Below are 13,489 nucleotides of genomic sequence, written 5' to 3'. Positions count from 1 at the left end.
CCCTCTCATTCCATGCTGTCTGGACAGCCCTGTTCTTTCAAGAAATCACACCATCTAGAACAGACTCTGGGGTTCAGCCCTCATTGGGCAGGGGGTTTAACATGGCACAGTTAGAGAATAAAGGTGCTGAAACTGTGTAACGTAGACTGGGACCTGAACCTACAGTCTCTTAACCTGGCCTCAGGACTTAATGGAGCTGCTTGTCCATTCTTCTCTTTCTGTTCTTGATGTTTCAACAGAGAAAGAAATCGGTGAGAGACAAAGTGATGGGTTTGATTTATTTATAGAGAAACAGACCAAAGTCTTGTAGGCCATATTAGAAGGTGAGTAAACAAAGATCTCCAAATAGGGCGTGGTTAGTTTTGATAGGCTTGATAATTTCATGGGCTAATTAGTGGGAGGAATATAACAGCTATTTTGGTGAAGGGGTGGGAATTTCTAAGAGCTGGGCCACCAACCACTCTTTGAATTTTATGGTTGGCCTTGGAATTGCCAGGATGCCTGTGGATATCTCATTTAGCTTGATGATGTGTTACAATGAGTCTATACTGAGGCTCAAGATCTGGTGGAAGTTGACTTGTCCACCATCTTGGACCTACTTGGTTCTAATCAGCTTATGTTGTGTCCTCGGGCTATGTCACTCTTGTAAAGTTTGTGCCCTGCCCCCTTCCCTCCAGTTTCAGTGCCAGTTACAGGCATTTGACTTTGAACCCCGGCTCTACCCATACTAAATCTAGGATAAGTGTCTTGCTTCCTTTGTGTCTTTAATTTTCTCATTTTGTCTCTTTTAGGGATTTCAATGGCTGTGCAAAGCACTTAGCATAATCTCCATTTCATCGTAGGGATAAAACAAGTAGAAGCTAATGTTACCGTGATTTGGGGGTAGGCGGGGAATGGGGCTTAACAAGGTTTCTGGAAATCATTCATGCTTCTTGTTTTTCCAGAACATTTATCTTGGATCTTATCTTGGTCATAGACTCGTTAGAAAAGTTGATGAAATTTCCTCAGAACAAGGAAATATGAAGCTGACACAAAATTTTGCATGCTTTTATTGATTGCTTCCTATACGCAATGGTTCTCAACCTGTTTGGCTAAGAATGTCCTTTCTTTTTGCTTTTTATGCCTCTCCCCTGACTTGATCTTAATGGTACTTCTCATCTTGTTGATTGAGAAAATGCCTAATGACACACAGCGACTCTGAATTCTGTAATGCTTTTAAGAGATTTGGCATTCTTTAATCACAACAGCATCTATCTGGATTTGAAAGGAAAAGTTGTAAATATATCTATGGGCCACATGATTGATTCCATCTGTATTCAATGCTTGGTACCCCTGTGGATTTCTCCATTGTTAGAAATCTCTCCAGTAGGAAGGTTTGTGGAATCCAAGACTGGAAGGAAATCAAAGGGCCATTCAATCCAACTCCATTAATTTGCATAACACAGAAGTCAAGGAGGAAAATCAACTTTTTCAAAATCACATGGCCAGATGATATCAGAGAGGATATAGGATTCCAGGATCCCCAACAGCCTAACAAGTACCTGAAGCTGACTTTCTCTGGCAGTTCTGGGTTGGTGGAAAGTCTTGCTGTTCCACCAGCCAGTGGTCAGTAGTCTGTAAAGAGAGTGAATTGGGAAATGAAACTTGGCAAGTAACTACAGTCTCAAAGCTAGAGTGACAGGATAATTTATCTTCCAAACTGGGACACATTTGAGAGTGAAAGGGAATGCTATTAATAATTATGCCAGAGCAATAGGTATAAACCAGGACTATTCTGGGCAAGCCGGGGCAGACGGTCACCCTGCTGAAAGCTAACCGACGCCGAATTCGGAGCACTTTAAAAGCCAGTCAGCAATAAGGATGACTTGCCCCAAGGAATTTAGGCCAAGTGAAAAACATTTATTGATTATGCCAAAGTCTTTGACTGTGTTGATCACAACACGCTGGAAAATTCTTCAAGAGATGGGAATACCAGACCACCTGAACTGCCTCCTGAGAAATCTGTATGCAGGCCAAGAAGCAACAGTCAGAACCAGACATGATATAACAGACTGGTTTCAAATTGGGAAAAGAGTACTTCAAGGCTGTATATTGTCACCCTGCTTATTTAATTTATAAATAAGAGAGTACATCATGCAAAACACTGGGCTGGAAGAAGCACAAGCTGGAATCAAGATTGCTGGGAGAAATATCAATAACCTCAGATATGTAGATGACACCACCCTTAATGGCAGAAAATGAAGAGGAACTGAGGAGCCTTTTGATGAAAGTGAAAGGGGAGAGTGAAAAAGCAGGTTTAAAACTCAGCATTCAGAAAATGAAGATCATGACATCCAGTCCCATCACTTCATGGCAAATAGATGGGGAAACAATGGAAACAGAGAGAGATTTTATTTTGGGGGGGGCTCCAAAATCACTGCAGATGGTGACTGCAGCCATGAAATTAAAAGACACTTGCTCTTTGGAAAAAGTGTCATGACCAACCTAGACAGCATATTAAAAAGCAGAGACATTACTTTGCCAACAAAGGTCTGTCTAGTCAAAGCTAGTAGTCATGTATGGATGTGAGAATTGGACTATAAAGAAAGCTGAATGCAGAAGAATTGATGCATTTGAACTGTGGTATCAGAGAAGACTCTTGAGACTCCCTTGGACTGCAAGGAGATCAAATCAGTCAATCCTAAAGGAAATAAGTTCTGAATATTCATTGGAAGGACTGATGCCGAAGCTGAAACTTCAATACTTTTGATCAATACCTGATGTGAAGAACTGACTCATTGGAAAAGATCCTGATGCTGGGAAAGACAGAAGGCAGGAGGAGAAGGGGACAACAGAGGATAAGATGGTTAGATGGCATCACTGACTTGATGGACATGAGTTTGAGCAAGCTCTGGAAGTTGGTGATGGACAGGGAAGCCTGGAGTGCTGCAGCCCATGGGGTCGCAAAGAGTTGGACACAACTGAGTGGCTGAGCTGACTGTCACCCTTCTCTCTGGCCAGTTTCACATCTTGAAAGCACAGCGTGCGTGCACACACACACATGCACACACACACACACACATACACACACAAATTTGAAAATCTGAAAACTCACTAGGAATCACTAGTGTCTCACTGGCCTACCCTCCATGTAGCAGCACAGACACCTCTTCTCTAGCTCTTTCCCACCGTGAGTATTAGTTCCTCCTAGTCCCTCTGCTGGGATCTTGCAAACATCTTCATGATGGCTTGGGCAATCATGTCATCAATCCTCATAGACATAATAGGGGGACTAGTGTCCTGGAAAGTGCTTGGGATGAAACCTCTATTGGATAACCTCAAGCAATCACTTCTTCTCTCCTTAGTTTGCTAATCTATGAAATTACCGGGTGGTGCCACTGGTGAAGAACCCACCTGACAATGCAGGAGACATAAGAGACATGGGTTTGATCCCTGGGTCAGGGAGATCCCCAGGAGGAGGGCATGGCAACCCACCCCAGTACTCTTGCCTGGAGAATCCCATGGACAGAGGAGCCTGGCAGGCTACAGTTGAAGGGGGTCACAAAAGGTTCACAGGAGCCTAGTCAGCAACAGTCCATGGGATCACAAAGAATCAAACACTGACGGAAGCGACAGCACGTATGCATACAGAGACGGGACAGATTCACCTGTGTTCTGTGTTAGTCAGGGAAGGCTGGTCTGTGCTGTGTAACAAATAGCCACCAATTCTAAGTGACTTAACACAGCAAACATGTACTTCATACTCAAGCCTTAACATGAGTGGGTAGGAGGGCTCTTCTCTTTATAGCCTCTTAGGGTCCCAGGCTCCACAGAATGGAACAGGAAATTGGAATTCAAGCAAGGGCCACTAAATATGTTCACCTGAAGTTGACATGTACATTCACATCTCATCGGCATCCACCAGTCACAGGGCCACACCTCAACTCACGCAGGCAGAGAAGCGCAGTCCCACCATGTGTCCAAGAACTGGGGAATCAGAGTATTTACGAATGCTCCCATAGCTATTCACCCGACCCTCAACTTATTTCTAATTTAAAATTTTACAATGGAAGTGTCATTTTCTCCGCCCCCCATCCCCACCCTCAAATGAACTCTAATGGAGAATATGACATAAACTGGGTAGAACTGAAGCGGATCTGGTTGAAATGGAAGTTGATGGTTTAGACCTTCATACTTTGGTAGCAATGTGATTTGCTTTAGGAAGATCATTTGATAATTTTGTAGACGACAGATTGAGCTTGGAGATACAGGAAAGATCAGTTAAGTGGCTATTTAGAATTTTTTAGGCAGGGAAAATGAAAGCTGGACAGAAGATAGAATGGGAGGGGTTGCATGTGTTATATATGTTGCATAAAACTTACCCTGAAATGAGTGGCTTGGAACAATACATGCATGTATAGATAGCATCTCGCAGTTTTTAGGGGCCAGGATGTGGTTGAACTGGGTCTTTTACATCAAAGTCTCTCACAGGCTGTAGTTTAGGTGTCCACCAGGCTACTGTCATCTTGAAGTTCAGCTGGGGTGAGATCCCCTTTCACGGTCTCTCGGTGGTTGGTGGCAAGATTCAATTCCTACTGAGCTATTGGACTGGGGAACCACCGTTCTTTGCTGGCTGTTGTCTGGAGATCACCCTCAGTTCCTTGCCCCTACTTCTCTCCAACAGACGAACCAGGGAGACAGGATGTGTGAACAAGATAGAAGTCATAGTCTTCAAAATCTAATGACAGGAGTACATCGTAAGGCCTTTGGCATATTCTGCTGGTTAGAAATCTCGAGGTCCAGTTCACACTCAAGGGGTGTGGATTACAAAAGGATGTTGAACACAGGAGGTGGAGAATCATGGGGTCCAGGTTACAAGCTGGCTGTTATAGGGGGATTTGGGAGAAGCTGAGAAACCTGAACTGCCCTGAAGGAGAGTAATGAGGTATGGGTTACAGAGATGAGGAAGGAGCAAGCGATGCCTTCAGAACTTTGGTTTGGATAAAAATGATGCCATTATTTGAAGTGGGCAAAGCAGAATCAGGCTTGGGCATTAAATGCCCACCTGGGCAGAGGTCAGGCTGGTCCCTAGATGCTCAGAAACCCAGGAAAAAGGGTTTCTTAACTCCCGACTGGGCACCCACATCCATCCTGCTCTATTCTCTGTTACTCCTTGCTCTCCCTTCAAACTTGAGCAGACTAAAGGAATTCAGGGTGAAATTTATGGCAAGTAGAGGTGATTGAAGTGGATTTAACATTCCAGTCTTTTCAATGTAAATTACCAGGCTCTGACCCTTGCTTGGGCACCCCCTCCCCATTTTCAGTTAGAACTGAGAAACGAAAGGGCCCACAGAGTGGGATCTGCATGAGGCTTTAAGAGAAAATGAGAGAGACACAAGGGTTATACGGTCAAGGCTGCCAGGCTTGGCTCTCTTCGAGACATAGGCAAGTGGCTTATTTAACTTTTTTTTCATGTGTGTGTAAATTTCCAAAAGGTTGACCTAAATGAATTCTTACCAAGATCTGATAGCCCAGGACAATGGAATAATCCTTTTTAATAGGATTACAGGCTGTGCTAAAAGAGGCTGGCGGCTTTTAGACTCCACATTGTAACATGTGCTCAAAGAAAGCAGAGGAACACTAAGATAGAAACCAGGTTCCCTGTGTGGTCTCACACCCTCTAAACGATTCCTATCTCCAGCTCACTGTATCCTTGGCTCCCCACACAGAACACATCCGGGATCCTCTTCTGGAATTGTCTCTAGGCCTGGGTCCTTAGGCTTCTCTGGGCCATTGTGAAAGGCAACACTGAGCTAATGGATCCCTCAAGGTCAATCGCGCGCTAGTCGGAAAGAGTCTGCCTGCGATGCATGGGACACAAGAGACACGGCTTCCGTCATTGGGGTGGGAAGGTTCCCTGGAGGAGGAAAGGGCAACCCACTCCAGCACTCTTGGATGGAGGATCCCATGGACAGAGGAGCGTGGTGGGCAGCAGCCCATGGGGTCACAAGTGTCATGACTGAGCAACTGAAAGTCAATTGCAGTGACATGAACTTGATTTCTTCAATCTATCTTTATTCAAGTTCTCTTCCAGTCTCTATCATTTCAGGTTCTTTATAACCTCAGATATGCAGATGATACCACGCTTATGGCAGAAAGTGAAGAGGAGCTAAAAAGCCTCTTGATGAAAGTGAAAGAGGAGAGTGAATAAGTTGGCTTAAAGCTCAACATTCAGACAACGAAGATCACGGCATCCGGTCCCATCACCTCAGGGAAATAGATGGGGGAAACAGTAGAAACATTGTCAGACTTTATTTTTGGGGACTTCAAAATCACTGCAGATGGTGACTGCAGCCATGAAATTAAAAGACGCTTACTCCTTGGAAGAAAAGTTATGACCAACCTAGATAGTATATTCAAAAGCAGAGACATTACTTTGCCAACAAGGGTCCATCTAGTCAAGGCTATGGTTTTTCCTGTGGTCACGTATGGATATGAGAGTTGGACTGTGAAGAAGGCTGAGTGCCGAAGAATTGATGCTTTTGAACTGTGGTGTTGGAGAAGACTCTTGAGAGTCCCTTGGACCGAAAGGAGATCCAACCAGTCCATTCTGAAGGAGATCAACCCTGGGATTTCTTTGGAAGGAATGATGCTAAAGTTGAAACTCCAGTACTTTGGCCACCTCATGCAAAGAGTTGACTCATTGGAAAAGACTCTGATGCTGGGAGGGATTGGGGACAGGAGGAGAAGGGGACGACCGAGGATGAGATGGCTGGATGGCATCATGGACTCGGTGGACGTGAGTCTGAGTGAACTCCGGGAGATGGTGATGGACAGGGAGGCCTGGTGTGCTGCAATTCATGGGGTCGCAAAGAGTCGGACACGACTGAGCGACTGAACTGAACTGAACTGATTCTGTGGGATATCAGGAACAGACTGTACACACAATTCAAGAAGTCTCGAGATGAGGCATTGAGTTTTGGACAAGGGCTTTACATGGGAGTGATGACCCCAGGCTTGGGTGTTTAACTATGAGAATTCTCTGCAGCCTTTGGAGAAGGAATGTGTAAAGGATTCCCCTAGCTCAAAACGCCTGTGTGAATGCTTCTCTTAGGTTTGGAGAGGGAGACAGACAGGAGAACCTGATGGGAATATTAAAGCAGCTTCCTTCTAGAATAATGTGTTCTGCAAATGGCAAGGCTGATCAAGAAGGAAAAAAAAATTAAATTCCATCCTCACAAAGGCAGGTGAGACACATGTCAGATCAGTAACAAACATTAATTAAGAAAATATTCTACAAAAAGTCCCATAGTCATAATGAGTGAATTAAAAAAATATTTAGTCACAATTTCATCTGATTATAGAAACATAAAGAGGCTATTTTATTAATCACCAGTCTGAATATTTTGTAAGTGTTTTTAATACATTTTTAAAATTCTCGATCAAGCACTTCATGTGTCTATCCAGTCCATTAGGATACAATCTACTTGGTTGAAGGTTTTTTGTTGTTTTGGTTTGTACGTTGTTGCTGTTCAGTCACTTAGTGGTGTCTGACGCTTTGCAACCATAGGAACAGCAGCACACCAGGCTCTTCTGTCCTTCATTATCTCCTGAAGCTTGTTCAGACTTACCACTGACATGATGATGTCATCCAACCGTCTCGTCCTCAGCTGTGCCCTTCTCCTCTGCCCTCAATCTTTCCCAACATTAGGGTCTTTTCCAATGAGTTGGCTCTTCACATCAGGTGGCCAAAATATTGGAGCTTCAGCTCCAGCATCAGCCCTTCCAATGAATATTCAGGGTTGATATTTTGTACATGGACCGCACTTATATTGAAGACTGCCCTCACTCACTATTGTCTGGCTTACACGTTGGTTTTCTGGCCTTGACCTGAGTGTGGAACTCAGACTGCTTTGCCCACCATGACTCAGGATCAAAGATGGGTATTTGGAAGGAGATAGTGAGATTGTAAGTGGAGTCCAAAGCTGGGGACAGGCATGGTTTGGGGAATACAGTCAACCAATTAACCAATGAGCTTTTATGATTAAGTACTTGCTGTGTGCATGGGAATACAGAAGAAGCCAGAACCAGTATACCTGAACCTCAACTGACTTTTAGAGAAAGCAGTATTAGTGATCAACCCACGAAGAACAGAATTTTGCCTGTGTTGTTTGTGGCTATAAATCCAGTGCCTTGAATGATACATGGATTAAAAAAAAAAGTTATTCAAAAGATGAAATGCAAAATGATAAGAATGTAAAAAGTGTTCAGAAAAAGGAGACATTGGTTTGGGTTCAGTAGATAGAGCATGCCCAGCACACCCATCCCTGTTTCTGGAGTCGTCCTGACTCCTGCTCACCATGGACATGTCCTCCCTGCTTTTGTTTGTCTACCAAATTCATCCAGCACTTCAAACATCCTTTGGCGCTTTATCCAAGTTATTTTCTTTGATCCTGAAGCCCAAAGAGATCGCCCACTCCTTCAAACTCTCATAAAGCATTTATGAGGCCTTTGTCATACACTTCAGTGAGGGAAGGTGGGAAAAAATGAGCCAAGGTCTTTTTGAAAGCACCTCATTTAATCTCTAAAATAAACCCAGGAACAAATTATATTATTTTGTCTCCCTCTCTCTTTTTTCTTTTTTTTTTTCAACAGTGTTGACTACCAGCACAAGGCTAAAAAATTTATTGAAGAGCCCAGGGCTGTTTAGACATGGATCTGGAATGATACTCATGTCTTCTGGGCTTCAAATCCCATCTCACTTGCAGCAGGTCATGCCGCTCTCTCCCTTTTTCTCATTTATCCCTACAATGCTTCCCCTGGTGTAGGCTTGGTTGACTCACATCTTGCCTCGTAAGTATATTTCAAACTTGAGGAGGACAGTGAGCTTTGTATGACCCATTCTGGATGTTGCTTACTTTTCACAAGACAGTTATTCAAACTTGTCTGCTAGATCAATAGCGAATGACAGGAATTCCCTGATGGCCCATTGGTGAAGAATCCACACTCCCAGTACAAGGGACCTGGGTTCAATTCCTGGTCAGTGAGCTAATACCACATGCCTCAACTAAGACCCAGCACAACATAAGTAAGTAAGTAAATGCATATTTTAAAGAACAATGAATGAGATCAATCACGTCCACAAAGTCTGTGTATGAGCCCTGATTGGATGACTTCCGTGCTTCCTTTGTCCAAATGAGGTCCCCCACTTCCTCCCCTTCTTGCCAATCACACTAGTCTGAGCTGGAAAGGCATGCAAGGGCTTGGACTTCATAAAGCTAGGGCTTCGAATATGATAGACTCTCTCTGTTTAATAAGCCCACTGTTATATATATTTTAGAATTCCAAATTTAAATCCAACAAATATTTGCTGAGCACTGTCAGCAGAGATATGAAAAGATTAAAGGAGAGGGTGAGAGGAAATGAAAAAGATTCTGTGACTTCCTGGAGGATGGGAAGGTGATAAATGTGACTCAGAAATAAGGCTGGGTCAGAAGGCTCCTGAAGACCAATTTAGCACTGGGACCCATGTTTCCTGGGCTCCAGACCATGTTACATGGGAAACCGTCAGTGCAGAAGCTGATGTAGGCTTGCTGGGGTTCCCACCCAGTGGCCTGAACTTCCTCTTACCCAGGAGGTGCATTTAGGCATGTTTGAGAAACAGCCTGTCAGTGGCCACAGGGCAGATGACGTCACCTGGCACTGGAGAAGTCGACTTGCAAGTCTTAGCCTCCTTGGGGCTGTACCCAGACCATGAGGCTCTAGCTATAGAATGTGACTCTGCCCCTTTAAGAGCCCAAAAGGTGAGCCCAAGAGATTGATTTAGATGAACATCACATTCATTTTCCCAGGTGGCTCAGTGGTAAAGAATCCTCCTGCCAATGCAGGAGATGCATGAAATGCGGGTTTAATCCCTGGGTCAGGAAGATCCCCTGCAGGAGATATGGCACCCCACTCCAGTATTCTCGCCTGGAAAATTCCATGGACAGAGGAGCCAGGTGGGCTACAGTCCACAGGGCAGCAAAGAGTCGGACACGACTAAGCACACACACACACATATTCCTTGATGCTGTCCTTGTACAGACTCAGTGGGTCTCCAGGTGGACAGTGGGTCAGATCTCCGAAACATCCATTCTTGGTTTGTTTTGGCTTTTGCTTCAAATTTCAGTGTTGTTGCTTTGGTTTCTGTGTGATTTCTAATCCACTCTGTCCTTCCCCCGTGGATGCCTTGGTCTCCTGGTTGGAAAAGTCACTCTTCCACCTTCTAGCCGTGTTTTCTTGTTATACTTCAGCTCTGGACTCCAAACCATGGGCTCAGCCTGAGCCTTTGTGTTTTGGGAAGGAAGCCAGCAGGGGACTTCCTTGGTGGTCCAGTGGCTAAGACTCCTTGCTCTCAAGGCAGGGGACCATGGGTTCAACTCCTGGTCAAGGAACTGGATCCCACATGCCACAACTAAGACCTGACACAGCCAAATAATAAATAAAAATAAACATTAAAACAAATAAATAAAGCCTAGTGGTCCTGTCCCAGATCAGTTGCAGCTTCTGTAATTACAACCTCCTTCTAAATCTCCTTTCCTGGGTGCCCATAAACCTTTGTGAGCCAGGCCAACCTCCCCTCCAGCCCTGCTTGCTGCCAAGCCCACTCTGCCCTTGAACTGTTTTGCTTGGGTCATCAAGAAAGAAACCTTTGGTGCACTTCAGTTCTCTAAGTCAAGTTTGCCGAGATGCTGCCAGGCTCCTTCTCGGTGATGATTTATGCGTGGTAAGTGGAAAAGCATGCTGTTTTCATTCCTTTCAAAACCAAGTAATGACCTGGGGGGAGAACCTTATATCTGTATCTGTGCCAGTTTCTTCCCCTGTATATGTGTCTTTTTCTCTGTCTTAATCTGTGTAGCTACATCTATATTTGTATGGGTAGGGATCTGGTGGCGTGAATTTAGGAGTCCAGCAGAGCCTTGCCACCGCATTGTCTATAATTTATATTTGACCTAGTAGAAGTTGACACTTATTTGCAATGCAAAGATGCAGAGTTGCATCATGCCCTTCAAGAAAGATCTGTGTAAATACAGGCAACCCCTTCAACCGAAGTAAAAATATAGGATGTTTGTCTTCGGGCTACGGAGATGAAGATATTCAAATCGCCTCGGGATAATATTCACTGGGAAAATGAGAAGAGCCACTAACGGAATGACCTTGGGCATGTCCTTCAAGCACTCAAAACCTCAGAATCCTCAACAGGGAAAAAACAAAAAGATTTAGACCGGATACCTCTAAGGGAAACCTATAACAAAACAGCTTCTGATTTTTGGCTGGCATTTAAAAAAAATTATTTATTTTTATTTGAAGGATAATTGCTTTATAATATGCTGTTGGTTTCAGCAAGACATCAATATGAATCCGCCGTAGGTATACATATTTCTCCTCCCTCTTGAACTTCCCTCCCACCTCCTATTCCTTGACTGGCATTTTTTGATAAGTCATTTTTAGTCCAAATCTAGTCTTACAGATTCTGCTTAGGAAATTACAACTGCAGGTTGAAGAACAGGGTCATCCGGTTCTGGGTTGTGTGTCAGTCAAGGTCTAGCTAGGAAACCCATGCAAGGTGGTTTAACAAGGGGGGTTTGATACAAGGAACCAGTGTGTTGGAAGCACTGCAGAGCCAAATGGGGTGGTGAGGAAACCCCCAAATTGGCAATAGCAGGGATTCACCACCATCTTTGGGCTGCAAGCACCGAGCGTAGTGGGGGTTTTGCCCGAGCACAAGATCCAGGGCTTCCAGGGGGTGATGGGACCACTGAGTGAGTGACACACTGGCAAGAGCTGAGGCCACTTCAGGACAGAGTTACTGCCACCAGTGCCACGCAAAGCCAAGGAGAGAGAAGCAGAAAGGGCCTGGCTGCGTTTTGCCTCTCAGTCCCCAGTTGATCTCGGATTCTCATAGAAGCCAGACCTTGAGGGATTTTGGGATGCATTGCTTGCAGGAGCCCTGGGGCTTCTTAGGCGGCACCAAGATAAAAGAATCTGCCTGCCATTGCAGGAGATGCAAGAGTTGCGAGTGCGATCCCTGGGTCAGAGAGATCTCCTGGAGTAGGAGATGGCAACTCACTCTGGTATTTTTGCCTGGGAAATCTCACGGACATAGAAGCCTGGTAGGTCACAGTCTGTGGGGTGGCAAAGAGTCGGACATGACTAAGCGACTGAGCATGCATAAGCAAAGGCGGGGGAGGGTGGGGCCTAGGGCAGGCGAGCAGTTGACTGATACAGGCAAGAAAGGATGCACTCAAATATACAGTCGTGTATTATACTCACACACACACACACACACACACACACACACACACACACACGTGGCTGTGCCAGGTTTTCGTCGGCAGCATGCTGGATCTTTCGTTTTGGCAGGCTAACTCTTAGTTGCAGCATATGGGATCAGGTTTCCCAACCAGGGATCAAATCTGGGCCCTCTGCATTGGAAGCATGAGGTCTTAGCCCCTGGACCACCAGGGAAGTCCCAGAAGCTCCTTTCAAAGCATTTAAGACTGCCATCCTAGCCTAGCTTTCCAGTGATCTGGCCACCTGAGATGAGGCTCAGAGATGGAAAGATGTTTCTAAGGCCTTTCCAACCCCTATCGCTCACATTCAGATTGCTCTGAGAAACAAATTTCTAGATTCTCAAACAATTTTGTGATATTTTCGATCAGTAATTACAAGTTCTGATTACTTGCCCTGTGCCGAGCAGTCTATAGGTGATATCTCTTTCTATCCTTTGACTAATCTGCTTGAAAGATATAAACACTCCTGTTTTATAGGTGAAGAAAAAAGGTCAGCGAGAAGGAGTCATGCGCCCAAGGGCTCTGGCTGGCTGTGTAGGAGGCAGGATTGAACCCAGGGCATTGTGTCTCTAAAGGTCCCTGTCAAACAGTGGCAAGGTCAAGTCTAGTGGAACTCACTGTATTATAAGGACTGTCAGTTTGATTTCTGGAAATGAAAGCTTTAAAATGCCAAGAAACTGTGGCAACAGCACTCTCAGGCAGGGAATAGCCACAGGGCTTCCAACCTTCTGAGAGGCACTGACTAGGAGGACAGCTCCCCTCCCTGCCAGCCTCTCCCATCCTGGGGTCTTCAAGGCTTCTTTTACTCACCCTCCTATTAAAATTTTTTTTAAACTTTTAATTTTATATTGGAGTATAGATGATTAACAGTGCTGTGATGGTTAGTTTCAGCTGGACAACAGAACGACTCAGTCATACACATACGTGTATCCATTCTCCCCTAAACTCCCACCCTATTCAGGCCGCCACATCACATTGAGCAGAGTTCCCTGTGCTAGACAGTAGGTCCTTGTTGGTTATCCATTTTAAATAGAGCAGTGTGTCCATGTCCATCTCAAATTCCCTGTCTCCTGGGGGCTTCAAGGCTTCTAATTCTTCCTGGCAGCTTTGCTGGGCTCATGCACTTCTTGGTCCCTATAACCAGATTATTTTTTTATTTACAGACTCACACTCGGCTT

The sequence above is a fragment of the Ovis canadensis genome, chromosome 18, assembly GCF_042477335.2.
Source record: "Ovis canadensis isolate MfBH-ARS-UI-01 breed Bighorn chromosome 18, ARS-UI_OviCan_v2, whole genome shotgun sequence".
Classification (NCBI taxonomy): Eukaryota; Metazoa; Chordata; class Mammalia; order Artiodactyla; family Bovidae; genus Ovis; species Ovis canadensis.
The sequence above is the reverse complement of the archived record's forward strand: the minus strand, read 5'-3'. Positions refer to the sequence as shown.